Here is a 14262-nt window from a genome sequence, read left to right as displayed (position 1 = left end):
TCTAACTGATTATGTTTGTGTAAAGTGTTGTGAAGTGCAAGTACAGTTCTATGAGTACCAAATAGGGTCTGCCATCTAAGCATAACTAATTTATCACTATCAGAATCTTGATATTGGCAAGCTACCAGCATATATAAACATAGAATTAGAAACCCAGACTTGCCATTTTATATTTAAAAAGGCACATGTATAATACAGATTTATTTATAATTCAGCAAATAAGCCTTAAGCATAACCCAGTAGCTATCCCTGTGCAAGTCACTGGAGATCAAAATGAAATGGGACTGCGCCTGCCTTTTAGAAGTCCATGGTTTAAAGAGAATTTATCCATGTATATCACTTACATGAACGCAGTGTGGTAAATCCTGTTACAGAATAATGTATGCTATGGATTCAATGTGTCTATCCATCGCCCACCATCACGGGAGTCATATATTGAAGCCGTAAACTTCCACTGTAATGGTATTTGGAAATGGAACCCTTGGGAGGTAATTACTTAATTACCATGAGATCCTGAGGGTGGGGCTCTCACAATGGGATTAGCACTCTTCTCAGAAGAGACAAAAAGAGAGCATACTCTGGATGTGAAGACCAGGGAGAAGGCAGCCATCTGCATCTCAGAGAGCTTCCACCAACACCTGACCATGCTGGCACCCTGATCTTGAACTTCCAGGCTCCAGAGCTATGGAAAATAAATTCCTTTTGTTTAACCCCCCTAGTCCCTATTATTTTGTTAAGGCAGCCCTGGAAGAGGAGTACAATGTACCGCCTATGTCAGTGGCTTAGAGAACAGAATAATTAATTTTGCTTATAGCAACCAAAGACAGCTCCAGAAAGGAAGTGATATCTAAGTTTGGCCTTGAAGGGTGAATACAATTTTACTCTGTAGAAGATAGGGTGAAAGGGCATTTCAACCACGAAAAAAAAATAAAGAGCAAAATGTAGGAATTCAGACTTCTATCTTGTCTAATAAGGTGAATGGTGAGGCCACCAACAGATAAAACATGAAAAAGCTAGATGGATTTGACTAAATAGAGCAAAGTAGCACAGTGCCAAATTTGAGATGGCTATGTAAGCACCAAGCAATTGCAAACATAACTGATGAATGGATAGAGAAGATGGGGTACATACATACACACAGGAATATTATTCACAGATCAAATAGAACAAAATCTTCCTATTTATGACCACATGGGTGGAACTAGAGTGTGTTATGCTAAGCAAAATTAGAGAAAAACAAATACGTGATTTCACTTGTGGAATTTAAGAAAAAAACAGATGAACATAGAATAAGGGAAGGAAAAAATAATATAAAAACAGAGGGGGACAAACCATAAGAGACTCTTAAATTTAGAAAACAAACTTAAGGTTGCTGGAGGGGAGGTGGGTGGGGGATGGGTTAAATGGGTGAAGGGCATTAAGGAGGATACTTGCTGGGATGAGCACTGGATGTTATATGCTAGTAATAAATCACTAGGTTCCACTCTTGAAACTAATATGTTAACTAACTTGAATTTAAATTTAAAAAAATTAAAAAAATCCCAGAGGTATGGAAGTGAGAAGAAACTTGGGAACTGGTCTCAACATTTGTGTACGTCTGTAGTAGATAGTCGGTGTCCCACCAGGTCACCTCTTTAAGGTCAAATCTTCTATATACCAGCTGCTGATAGAATCACACAAAGCTAAAGCCTTCACTGTGATTTCTTACTTGGCAACAAGGAGCTGCTTTGATCAAAATTGCATTTCTTCCTGAAATGGAATAAGGAGTGTGGGTAGAAAACCTGTGGACAGTGACCAGATGATGCAGAGATTTGAACATCTGGCATCCTTAACTTATTTGGGGGTAACTCCAAAGGATACGTCAAACCCTAGAACTTTCTGTAGATTGTCTGAAGGCTCAGTTACAACTGCTTTGTGATTCAGCTTCTCCTCCTGCCAGAGCCCCCCCTTACACTCTCCCAGATGAAATTCCTGAGAGCATTGTCCAATCACCTTTATCATTGAAAAATCCCATTTTCAGGGAACCGAATCTAAGGCACTGCCAGCAGAAATCCCAGAATACTAATATGAAGAAGTATGAGGCTTGGGAAGGAGAGAGCAACCATATGCTGAAGTTGCTGCATGATCTGGCTTAGAGACCATGTGAAGATGAATATGTGCACAGGATTGGACACTGAGCGTGCTGAACTAAGGCAGGGAGCAGAGAAAGTTAGGGAAAGGAGAGTTTATCAATATGGGAGCAATATCCTATGAAACAGAATTCAAAATTCTGTCATCTACCGTGGGAGGTCCTGCTAATTTTCTCTTAGGAGAACTCTTGGAAACATGGAACAAATATTTAGCTGAAGTAAGTTAAGCAGAATTTCCAGAGTTTTCAGGGTGGATGGCAGGACAAAGAATTAAAAGACCCAGAGAGGTGGGCAGGATGTATTCCATGAGGCAAGATAAACAGCTGATAGTGTTGTATGAGAAGGCCTAGAGAACATTCCAGTGTAATAAGGAATAAGCTGGTGAAAGGGGAATAAAAATTTAGCTCAGTGAGTGAGGGCTGTTCTTAATAGGCAAAGAATGACCTTAGGGGTTGCTGTTATAGAACTGGGGGCATCATCCTGATAGCATTTACTATGATTGCATTTTAAAATAACAAAGATGTCAGTGCTTAGCAATCAAAAGCAAGGTAAGTGCAATGATCACAATGAGTGGCAAGATCTGAGTGACAGACAGAGGAGGCTAGCCTCACAGTGAGGTAAGGAGATGGTTAACAGAATGTTAGCCCTTAAGGAAATATGAATAGACAACAAATGGGTTGTGCATAATGTATACAATCAAAATAGATTTAAAACTTGGATGATGAAGAGGCAGAGAGAAGCTGCCCATTAAAACATGATATTCTTTTCCCTAGATTCCGGATGTGATCCATTTCTCAGACCATGAACCTGTTGACTAAAAGAGATGTTCTGTCTGTGATGAAGGATCGCTTTTCACAGTGATAAATGTATAATAGAAATTACCCAGTACTTCACCAAAGTGACCCATGACCTTTAATTTAGGTGCCAGAGCGCTTGGAAAAGGAAATATCCAGATCATTCAATTGATGTAAATTGGAACATAGGAAATACAAAATATTAAAAAGGAACAAAATGGAATGTCTAGAACCCCAAATACATTATATGCATTGATAAATTTTTTCTGATGGTTAAACACCATGGAAAAAAGATCAGTGGATTGAAAGACAGACACAGTGATAGGAATTGTGCATACAGAAGCACTGAGAGAAAACAGTATTCCTGCAACAAATGTATATTTCAGCCTCAGTGAACTGGGAGATGGTTCTAAGCATTCTAACAATGGTATTTTTAGAGTTCCAAAAGGAAGTTGACAGAAATTGAAGAAATAATGGACTAACATTTTCCAAATTTTACAAACATGATATGGTCGTGTGTCCCAGATTTTCAAAAAATTGAAATCCGTGAAAAAAAGCCAAAACACATAATTCAGGTTACCTAAAATCATTGTTAAAATACAAGTTTAGAAGAGACAAAAAGAGATCAAATGGAGGAGAATAAACAAAAGAAAATTATTGATTTTTTGTCAAATGTCAATCTAGAATTCTGTATCCAGGGGAAAAAAATCCTCCAGGAATGAAGAGAAAATAAATATATGTTAAGGAAAAGAAAAACTTGGAGAATCCCTCACCAGAAGGTCTGCACAAGAAGAAAGTTTAAATTTCTTCAGGCTGAAGGAATGTCTGACAGGTTTACTAAGGAATGAAAATTACTGTGAATAGTCCTCTGTGGGTAAATAAAAACGTTCCCTCATTTTTCTGTTTCTGTAAAATATGTTTTATTGATCAATTTTAAATGTAATATATTTGGGGAGTTTATGATGTGTAATGAAATTGACATAAAATGTATAAAGAAGAGTGGGTTATAGCAGAAGTATACTGTTAAACTTTTCTAATCTCTGAAGTGGCAAAATATTACTTGAAAATAGTGACAAAATGCACATTGCAAACTCTAAAACTCCTGCTTTATCAATTTAAAAATTACAGTTAATAAGACCACAGTAAAGAAAAATTGAATAATAAAAATATTTAAAATATTCAAAAAGAATGCAAGAAAAAAGGCAAAAAAAATATATGGCACAAATTAAAAAATAGATAGCCAGATGGTATACTTAAAAGCAACTATATCAATAATTACATTAATTATAAATGCTCTAAACTGTTCAACTAAAAACCAAAGTATATTACTGTAGATTCATCTAGAGAAAATGCATTTTGAATAGATAGTTTTAACAGAGGATGGGAAAATATATTTTAATATCAAGTAAGTCCTCAGGACTAGGAATATTAACTAATTTTAGGGAGTTCATTGTGATGTTTATTTTTTTTATTACAATCTACTTAGTGTTTTTATCCTCTGAGGTCACAAAGATATTCTTTGACTTTTTTTTCCCTTAAATTGTGGTATATCCAGGCTGTAAAATAAAATGAACTATTAGGCATGTAATATTGATGAATCATAAAACATTATGCTGGGCTACCTAGGGCTCAAAAGAGCACATACTATATAACCCCATGTATATATTATTACAGAACAGATAAAACTAATACACAGTAACAGAGTTTAACAGTTACTGCCCCAGCCAGAGGTAAGGGAGGATAGAATGCAAATGGCCAAATGGAGAATTTGGGGTGTTGGAAATATTCCGTATCTTGATTGGGGTAACGATTCTCTGGGGATGCACATTTGACAAACACATTGAATTTGTAAACTTAAAATAGGTGCTTTGTATTGCATGTAAATCATAGTTCTCTGGAGTCAATCAGTAAAACCAAAACCAAAAATCTAGGTGGTGACAAAATGGAATCAGAGAGGCTAGCTACAGTGCTGTGAATAAGCTGAATGAGCAATGGTGGCTTATATAGTAGAAATGGGGAACTAGGTTTAGTATAGGTCTTTGAGGAAAAAAATGAACATGGTATGTTGATGATTTGGTAGGTATACTTGAGAGTGGGGATCTCTGATGGACAGTAAGAAATCAACAAAAATCTGTCAGTTTGGTTTAAGATATTGGATAAAGTTATTCAAAAAAGCTAATGTGAGACTGCATCTAGTTTGGTGGTTGGATCCTGTGGAGAGTTAAGAGTTCTGTTTGGGCTCTGTTGAATTGAAGAAGTTCTTGAAACACCCATGGACAGATATGAAGGAGAGGGGTCATTGTGTGAGTCAGGAGTTCTAGGGCAAATGTGGATGGATCTAAAGGTACAGACAGATTCTCCTTGAAGCCAGAGGCTTGAAAACCTGTCATTTAGAGAGAGAGAGAGAGAGAGAGAGAGAGAGAGCGTGTTTAGAGCTGATAAGAGCTCCCAGGACATTGACTGGTTCAGCAGGGGAAAAAGAACTAGCAAAGGAGACTGATGCAGCCACTAACAAGGTAGACAGTTAATTTCAAGTATGAGGGGTCCAAGACATCAGGAGATGAGAGAGCTTCAGGAAGAAAGATGGGCAGTCATGCTGACATCAGTGGGTCACTGTGATTAAGGTGAGGAAAGAACAATGACCTCTGGACACGTTTTTGTAGAGGCTTTGACAAGATTTGTCTCTTGAAATAGAGGGGACAGAAGCCTGATTGGAAAGCTTTTAGAAGATCCTATGACACGACTCTTAAGTTTGTCAAGAAAATTTACAGTTAACTGGGGAAAAGTCGAGCACTGTTAGATGATTCAGGTCAAGGTCAAGGGAGGTTTTATTTGGTTTGTTTCACAGAGAACAGTATTAGTGCATGTTTGTACACTGGTGGTAATAGGACATCAAGAAGTGAGACATTACTGATGCAGGAGAGGGAGTGTTGAGACTCTGCGAAGGTGAGAACACGTGGGATCCATACCTTAGGTGAAGGAATTGGCATTTAATATCATATTTCATTTTGGGAAATGATAGCATCATGCTAAAGGATTGTATTGCTGTCAGTGTTCCCTATGCTTTCATACTCAGTAGAGGACTAAACAAAATGAACTTAGCAAAATAAGTTTTGGTTAAAGTTAAGATTTGGTTAAAATTCTCTGATTCCTTTTGTTTGAGTGATTTTTCTAGTTTTGTCTATTCTTCAGGAATATCTTGCCTTCATGAGGCAACTACTATAAAATTAAAATGAAAATAATACATTTTTTAAAGGTTACACGGTGTGAGGTTGTTTTGTTGAAGAAAACATAAACAGTTTTATTTAGATGAAAAGGATAGTTTCACCTGAGCCACTAATGAGGCTGGAAATAAAAGACAGAATCTTGGAATTTGGTAATAGTGTCTTTTGTTCTGAAGAATACAGTCCTTGAAAAGTCTGCTGCCACAGTAGCAGCCTGGGGCCCTGTTAAATGTCACGAAATTATGTGCCAGTCACTAATGAAAGGTTGAATTTCAATAGTTCTTTAACAGCCACTGACAGCCATTCAGAGCTAATGGCACTCTGTCTTATGTGGTGAGTGGAGCTGGTGAAATACTTAAGGGTCATAGCAAGAATGAAGGAAGTAGCTATGACTGAAATCCAGTGAAACAAAGGATATTTTACAAATGAGAAGAAAACTTGAGATTATGAAAGCCTATGTCAGGCTTGGGGAAAAAATGATACAATTATTTTCCCAAATACTGGCATTTAAGATTTTAGTACTTTGATGGGGATGACTACCAAATCTGTCAGAGGATCTCCGCTCTCAGAGAGATTTGGGGTTTGGTCTCTTCCTTCTCCTACCTCCTTCAAGCATAGAGAATAACACTAAAACCTTTATATCAGCTAGGATCCTTTAAGGGCAAGTAATCTAAAAGTGGCTTAACCAGTGAGAACAGTGTGCTACCTCAAATAACAAGAACTCAGAAGGTGGGGTCTATCAAAGTTGGTTATCTCAAGTGGCTCCATGATGTGAGGGCTCCTGGTCTCTTTCTCTGGGAGTCTCTATACTTGCCCCTTTGGGACATAACAAGAAGCTCCCGGCAGAGGGGCCTCACTTGGCAATGCTGAAAGGCAGGAATGAGCAAGTCCCCCCCCCTTTTTTTTAAATTTTCCTCTTTTTTAATTATGAGGAAAACGACCCCAGAAGACTCTCACTAGGCTTTCGAGTTTGTCTTGTTTTTCTGTCACAGCACCATATCTGACAAATCACTGATAAGGAAAATAGAATTATTACAATTGGCATAGACTAATGAACATTTACTCCTTGGGATAGGGAGGACCTCTAAGGATACATTAAAAAAAAACAAAAAACCTAGTTTCTAAATAAAGCTCGTGTTCTGCCAGCAAAATAGAAAGGATGCCTAATGACTATTGAGAAGATGGAGAAATGCATGCCAAGTGATGATTAGCACAATGACTGGTGGACGAAAGTATTTGGTAAATATTAACTGCTTTTATTATCCTATCAGAGCCTCTCTGATGGAAATACAGTAAATGATATCAGCCTCACATCCCAGACTGTATACTCTGCCCTCCATCCAATCTGTTATTAACTTGTATAGTTAACCCTTTACTGTAGCTTTCCTCTTCCCTCTCGTAAATCCTTTGATCTTGGCATCTTATTTGTCTCACTCAAAAATTGATAATAAGTTGTCTGTCTTCAGCCTTGCCCATTTTCAAAAATCTTGCATATAGTAGCCCATTTGACCTTTCTGAAGGCAGGTCTAATAAAGATCACCATCTTCCTTAAGATCCTGTAACAGTTCCTCAATGTATTACACCTAAGGTTGAACTCTTCTGAATGATATCCATGGAGCCACTAGACCATGCTAGTGGACGGAGGCTCCTCTGTCCAGTGGGTGCCCTATCTGGAACATATAGTCCCCTTGACGAACATAGTATGGGTGGAGAGAAACAAAAGACTCATACGTGGAGTCTCCATTGTCTACAGGCAGGTATCCTGCCTGGCTCTAAGTGGGCTGAGAAGAACCATCTTTCACTCACCAAGAAGGGAAGGAGGACATGTTTTTAGGGGACACTATTTTGATAGATGGGGAGATCTGTCTCCCAAGTTTCCTTTCAAGGAGCGAGTGTCTGCCAAAGTGCAGGGAGTTTGTCTGTCTCAGTAGCTGAAAGTTGCTTTGTCTGAGGCCATGCCTCTCCTGGGGCTGCCCACCTTCGAGAACTGAATGAAGCAGAAGTATAAATACCTGACCTGACCGTCTCCACTCACACAGATACCTTTGAAAGGCAGTGCTTACTTAAAAGCTCCCTCCCCTTCTGGGCGCTTGCCTCACAGTTTGACTTGTCTTTCCTACCCTGCTTCATCGTTTCCTTCATCTTTCCAATCCCTTAGAAACATCTTGCACCCCTAACTGTGTGTCTGTATCTGCTTCTGAAAACCAGAGCCTGCAACAACTAGCCGTTTCCACCAGTGAATCCATTAGCCCTCAATTCTTCTGCCTTGATTATCATTTTCTGATTTAAATCTTTTCACTCCAAAGGTGTAGGAATCATTACTGTTCCCTGAACGCATCACGGAGATTTTTGCAGACGAAATATCATTTATGGAGTATTTACATGCTGCTGCAGGGGTCCAGCCTCTGCAAGCCAGGGTTGACCCGGAAAGTGAGGGTTGGAGTCGGCGAAGAAGACACGGAGCCAGCCTCTTCAGGTGGACAGCTCAAATTTATTTTTCAGGTTAGGATTTTTATAGCAAATCCAAACGATCATGCTTAAACAATTTACATTTTTTGAAAACAGTTATGGGATTTAATATTTCTAAATGTTCTTATCAACAGTGATTTCACAGTACAAGATTTCTACTTAAATTGATAAAATTTGCCAGGTAGTCATAACAAAGTTCTACATATTCTTTATTACACATGGCAGGAAATAAGTGAAGCATGTAACCAGAATGCATGAAAACAAAGTGCCCTTTGATTGTTTAAATTCAGTGGGCATGCAAAAACAGGATACACTTATACCCGCGGTCATAGGTAATAGACTCTCACAACCCCTTACTAAGAAAGAACAATGTCCACATTTATCATAGGTGACGTATGGAAATGTTTTACGTGGATTAACTAGAATTTGGTCTCTGCATTTACCGATCCTATTCGTTGGCCAGAACAATCCATAAGTTGCCTCACAGGCGTGAGGTTAGTAGGCAAATATTTCTTTAACACTTTTCCGAGAAAGTCCTCCAAAACTAGTAAGTCTTGTTTTTGTCTCTGCTTATGGCATAATATGTGTTCTTACTGGCAATTAGACCCATACAAGGAAAATAAATTCTTGGGCTCTTATAGACCCCATGTGGACCGGACTGTCTCCAATTTTGTTAATTGCTACAGTATTCATTAGACAGCATCTTATGGGGGGGGGGGAACTTGATATTTAGGTACATTCCATTTTGGAGGAAGGGGGGAACTTTGGGTGATTCTGGTTTCATATTAATCCTAGAATTGACTAACAGCAGAAGTGACAGTAAAAGGCACAGACTAAGCAGAGAAGAAGAATTCTTCAGGGGGTTCTTCTGACTGCCTTGCAGTCTTTTCCCACAGGTTTTTCCCTGGGCCTTGCCATCAGGGATGACCTGCGCAGTTTCAGTCTCCGGCATGCTGCTAAGTGCTCTCCTTCACTGTGTCATTCTAAGGCTGCCTATGACTAAACAGATACCTAGAAGAAGAGTCATCTTCTCAGACCCAGTCATTATTAAACCACTCAGATTTCTTTGTCCTGTTATACCTTTACAGTCTATTTCCTTTATAACTACCTTCAGTAGTCACTGCATGGGACATCCTTTCCCTCTTTGCTTTGAGAGCCTCACTGGTATTAACCCAGTTCAGCCTCTATACCTTCAAAAAGCCTTCCACAGTTATCTCCTGCCCTGGCATGGGGTATCACCCTGGGTTGCTTTTGTAGCTAATACCCAAAACTTTCCCCCTTAATCATTGCACTTGTCATTACCATATTATAAACCTTTTTGCCTATCTAGCCTTCCTGATGGCTGGTCAGTTCCTGATGCTCTTGTGCCTTACCTGCTTCTCAGAAGGGCTCTGAGTGAGTTATCCATCAGCATGTTTAGGTATTGAAAGCTTTTACTGAATGAATTTAATCATATTTCCCCTCTCTAGCTTTGCACTGACTCTACCATACTAGAGGACTCAGTTAAAAAAGGAAAAAGATAGCACCATCAGTAGAATGTGTGCAATGTATGTTTGCTAGCCTAGAGGAATTTGGTTTGTTTAAGATTACCTTCCAACTCTGATATTTGGCTATTCCCAGGCCGAACTACATACCGTCATTCCCCACTGACGACTGGGCCGACATATCTAATGAGGAGCCTTCCTAGACAGAACATCTTCAAGTCTTCACAAATCCACAGTCAGCACCTGTTACGTTCAAGACTTCTTTGAGTGTCACTCTTTCAGTCAGGTGAGACAATCCCATTAAAGCTCTATGTGTGTAATAGGAATTACGACCCACATAACTACGCACATTTTGGTTCTCTTCCCTGTCCGCCAGTACTACCCCTATTGTTTTATTTGCATATTAAGCAGATGAGGGGGAAACAGCAAAATCTTCTATGAGTTAAGATGAAGTTGATGGTAGGAAGAGAAGGGGGTATTATATTCAGATGTTGATTTTTTTTGTGACTATTACATATATTTCTGGGTAAGACAGTAAATTTTTGTTTCATGAGTTAAATGATGACACATTTCCTATGAGCTTAATAATTGCCATTTGAAGAAAGTAGAATGGACTGATGTGAAAACTGGGAGGAAAATTTGAAAACTGGGTTTCTCAGTTGGTTAACCATCTGACTCTTGATTTCGGCTCAGGTCGTGATCTCTGAGTTTATGAGTTCGAGCTCTGCATCAGGCTCTGCACTGGTGGAGCCTGCTTGGGATTCTCTCTCTCTTCCTCTCTCTCTCTCTGCCCGTTCCACACTCGTGCTTTCTCTCCCTTTCAAAATAATTAGAAAAAAAAACTTTAAAAATAAATTTTACAAATTGTGTTTGAATGGCAGGATGAAATATTGCCTGGTTGAAAATGTATCAGGATTAGGAGAATAGGAAGGAACAGGCATCGGGCAAAACCTGAAGAGTATCTGTTAGACCAAGTGTGCACAGAATTAAATATGGTCCAGGACTTAGGTTCACTTAGAAGGCACTGATAATAAAATTCTGAAATTGGTAGATACTCATTAACTTCTTCTTTTTTTAAAAAAAAAAATTTAATATTTATTTTTGAGAGAGAAAGAGAGTGCACACACCCCTGAGCATGAGCAGGGGAGGGGCAGAGAGAGAGGGAGACACAGAATCTGAAGCAGGCTCCAGGCTCTGAGCTGTCAACACAGAGCCCAGTGCAGGGCTCCAAATTACGGCCTGCGAGATCATGACCTGAGTTGAAGTCTCGGATGCTTAACAGCCTGAGCCACCCAGGCGCCTCACTCATTAACGTTTTCTACCAGGCATGCTCCTGGTAGTCTCCATGATTCAGCACCTAAAGGGTTAAGCCTGGTATGGCCAAACACCTGGAGGATCCTGAATTGCTGTTGTCACTTATGTCCTTCCTGATGGATGAGTGCTGTTCTGATTATCACCTCTCATGCACATGAACGTTGAAACAAGTTTGTCTCTGTAAGCAGCAAAAGCTCCCAACATTTATTAAGTTAAATTTTAATACAACAAATCCATTTTCGTGCCCTTTCTGTGCATTTGAGCCTTCTAAAGTAGGAGCTGATTGAGTTCATTAAATCCTGTTGCCCCTGACTGCTTCTCCCAGGTCTCATTATTTGAGGGCACAAGAGTGTGGCCTTATCTTCACAGCAGCTCATTCAGTAGATCTCAGATATCTTCCTCTGGTTTATTTTGGAAACCTCACTTCTGCAAAATGACTTTAGTCCATCATCTCTCTTTATCCAGCAGAAGCCCGTTCTGGCAAGGGATTCTGTTTTTCTGAGGCACTTAGCACCTACCGACAATAAACATTTTTCTTCAGACAGATAGGGAGAGATAAAGAGAGGGGAAAAACACATGAAAAAGACTTTTCACTAATTTTAAGCTAAGGAACAAATGACATCTTGCACCTCATACAATAAAAATCAGCTTTTGCTTATGAAAGTCAGTTTTCCCAGCTCTAGGAGCAGCTGATCCTTACCATGGTGGTGGTAATAGAGCACAATTTGTTTATTGAGGGTAGTGGAAAACTTAGCAATTAATAGCGTGCAGGGGTACAGAGAATTTGGAAGGCCTTACGGTCTCTCCTGGAGAATACAGTAATGTTTATTCCTTGGTAGTGACTAAGTTTAAAGTAAAACTATGACAATTAAAAATTCATTAACAATCTTGTCTCCTCTACTTCAGAGAGCATTACTGTGTGAATAACAAATGAAAATTACACAGATGGAAAAAAAATAAACCAGTCCGGAAAAGAACCTTGTAGGGAGATGATAACCTCCTTCATGGAGTAGTACTTTATAAAGAAAACAGAAGAAGCCTTTATCAGTTGTTGCATCCCAAAAGCTACTGTTAATCTATAACATTTCTTCCAAAGAGCACATCATCTTCCAAGTGGAGAGTCCATTTACCTAGTTGAATGAAAAGGGAGCATTTTCTAGCCCTTTTATTTCACTCCTTATTGCCATGTACGTTGAATAAAACAATCACCATTATTTTTCATAGAAGTTACATATCCTGTCCATGCAATTTCAGAATCTAAGTAAGTACATAGTTTGTTGGTTTCATTGTAATTATTGTTAAATGTAAAAATACAAAGACTGGGCAGTAGAATCCCCTTTGTGACCAGGAGAATTCTATGTTGTGGCAAGATGGGCACAGTGAAGGTTACAGATAAAACTCATTTCACGTTAGGGGCCTGCAGAAGCCAGCACTTAAGTAAATGTCAAAGTAAGGCCATATTTCCCAGCTCTAAAAGAGCTCCGTTTTCAGACATTTTCTGTATTTTTAAAAAATATTTATTTTTTTGAAGGAGAGAGAGAGCATGAGTGGGGAAGAGGCAGAGAGAGAGGGAAACATAGAATCTGAAGCTGGCTTTCAGTCTCTGAGCTGTCAGCACGGAGCCCAACGCGGGGCTTGAACTCACAAGCTGTGAGATCATGACCTGAGTCGAAGTGGAATGCTTAACTGACTGAACCACCCACATGCCCCATTCTTCTTATTTTTAAGAGTGCAACCCACCAGGGGCCCTTGAACCCTCTTCTACGTTCTCCTTCTCTTTTGTCCATCTGTCTTTCTACCCTTCCTGCCATTCATTTTTCCTTCCAATTCTCTCTCCTTTCTTCAAACTAGTACCCAGCACCTGCCATGAGTGCAGTCACAGGCTGATGGAATGGCTAGATGAATCAGTCAGATGCTTACTGCTAGGAGGTCCTTTACTTTTGCCACTCTTCCCCCTTTACACTTAGATTTGCTTTCCCACCTGTCACATAGGGCATCACTATTGAAATCCCCTTTATGTTTCTCTTTTCAAGAAAAAAAAAAGACTCCTTTCTTGTCCCATGAAGTCATATCAGAACATCTCTCACTAATGTGGCAGGGATGGTGATGGAAGGGTGATGTCCCTCACAGACAAATTTTCATTTTATCTTCAATATCCTGAATTGTGTTTACCTCTAAAGGAGGGATCACCCTGTAAGAATTGTGGGCTCTTAGGTAAGATGGTAAAGGATATTTTTGAGGATGTGGATCTTGAGAAAAGGATTTGTGAATGTTGTTCAGAGTTGAGGTTGTGCAAAAGAGAGGGTTGAGGAAGCAGTCCTCTGGTCCATTCTCAGCATGGCCATTGACTAGTTATGTGAAGCTGAGACCTTTGGTTTCATCATCTGAATTCAGTAATGGGAATTAAGTCAACTGTAAGTGATAAGGTATTATAAGTTAGTAAGTTTGTGTTATAATATTTTTTTTCATTTTTTAAAAGTGTTTATTTTTGAGAGAGAGAGAGAGAGACAGAGAGCATGTGCCAGGTGGGGGAGGGGCAGAGAGAGAGAGGGAGGCAGGATCCAAATCAGGGTCTGTGCTGAGAGAGAGCCCGATGTGGGACCCCAATTCAGGATCCGCGAGATCATGACCTGAGTCGATGTCAGACGCTTAACCGAGTGAGCCACCCTCACACCCTGTGTCATAATTCTTAAGCTGTTCATATCCCAAACTTTGTGCATCTATCTAAAGTCTCATTAATTAAAAGTTGGATCAGGAGGGTATTTTGTTACTATTTCCGGATGTCCGTGACACTCTCTCCTTGCCAGCCTGCTTGGCTACAAGGCTGTGGTGGTCTACTTGAGCTGGC

The 14262-nt window shown here is 39.5% G+C and overlaps 1 long non-coding RNA gene across 1 annotated transcript in view; it reads left to right on the top strand.

The window, feature by feature from the left end:
- LOC120240237 overlaps positions 1 to 14262 on the top strand; it is a 60131-nt gene that overhangs the window by 20260 nt on the left and 25609 nt on the right. Inside the window, exon 2 of the long non-coding RNA XR_005530602.1 lies at positions 10237 to 10386. This is a non-coding gene — a long non-coding RNA (uncharacterized LOC120240237). The remainder of the gene's footprint in view (positions 1 to 10236; positions 10387 to 14262) is intronic.

This window comes from Hyaena hyaena, unplaced genomic scaffold (assembly GCF_003009895.1).
Source record: "Hyaena hyaena isolate Hyena2069 unplaced genomic scaffold, ASM300989v1 scaffold_250, whole genome shotgun sequence".
Lineage (NCBI taxonomy): Eukaryota > Metazoa > Chordata > Mammalia > Carnivora > Hyaenidae > Hyaena > Hyaena hyaena.
Note: the sequence above shows the minus strand (reverse complement) of the source record. Positions and strands in the feature narration are given on the sequence as shown.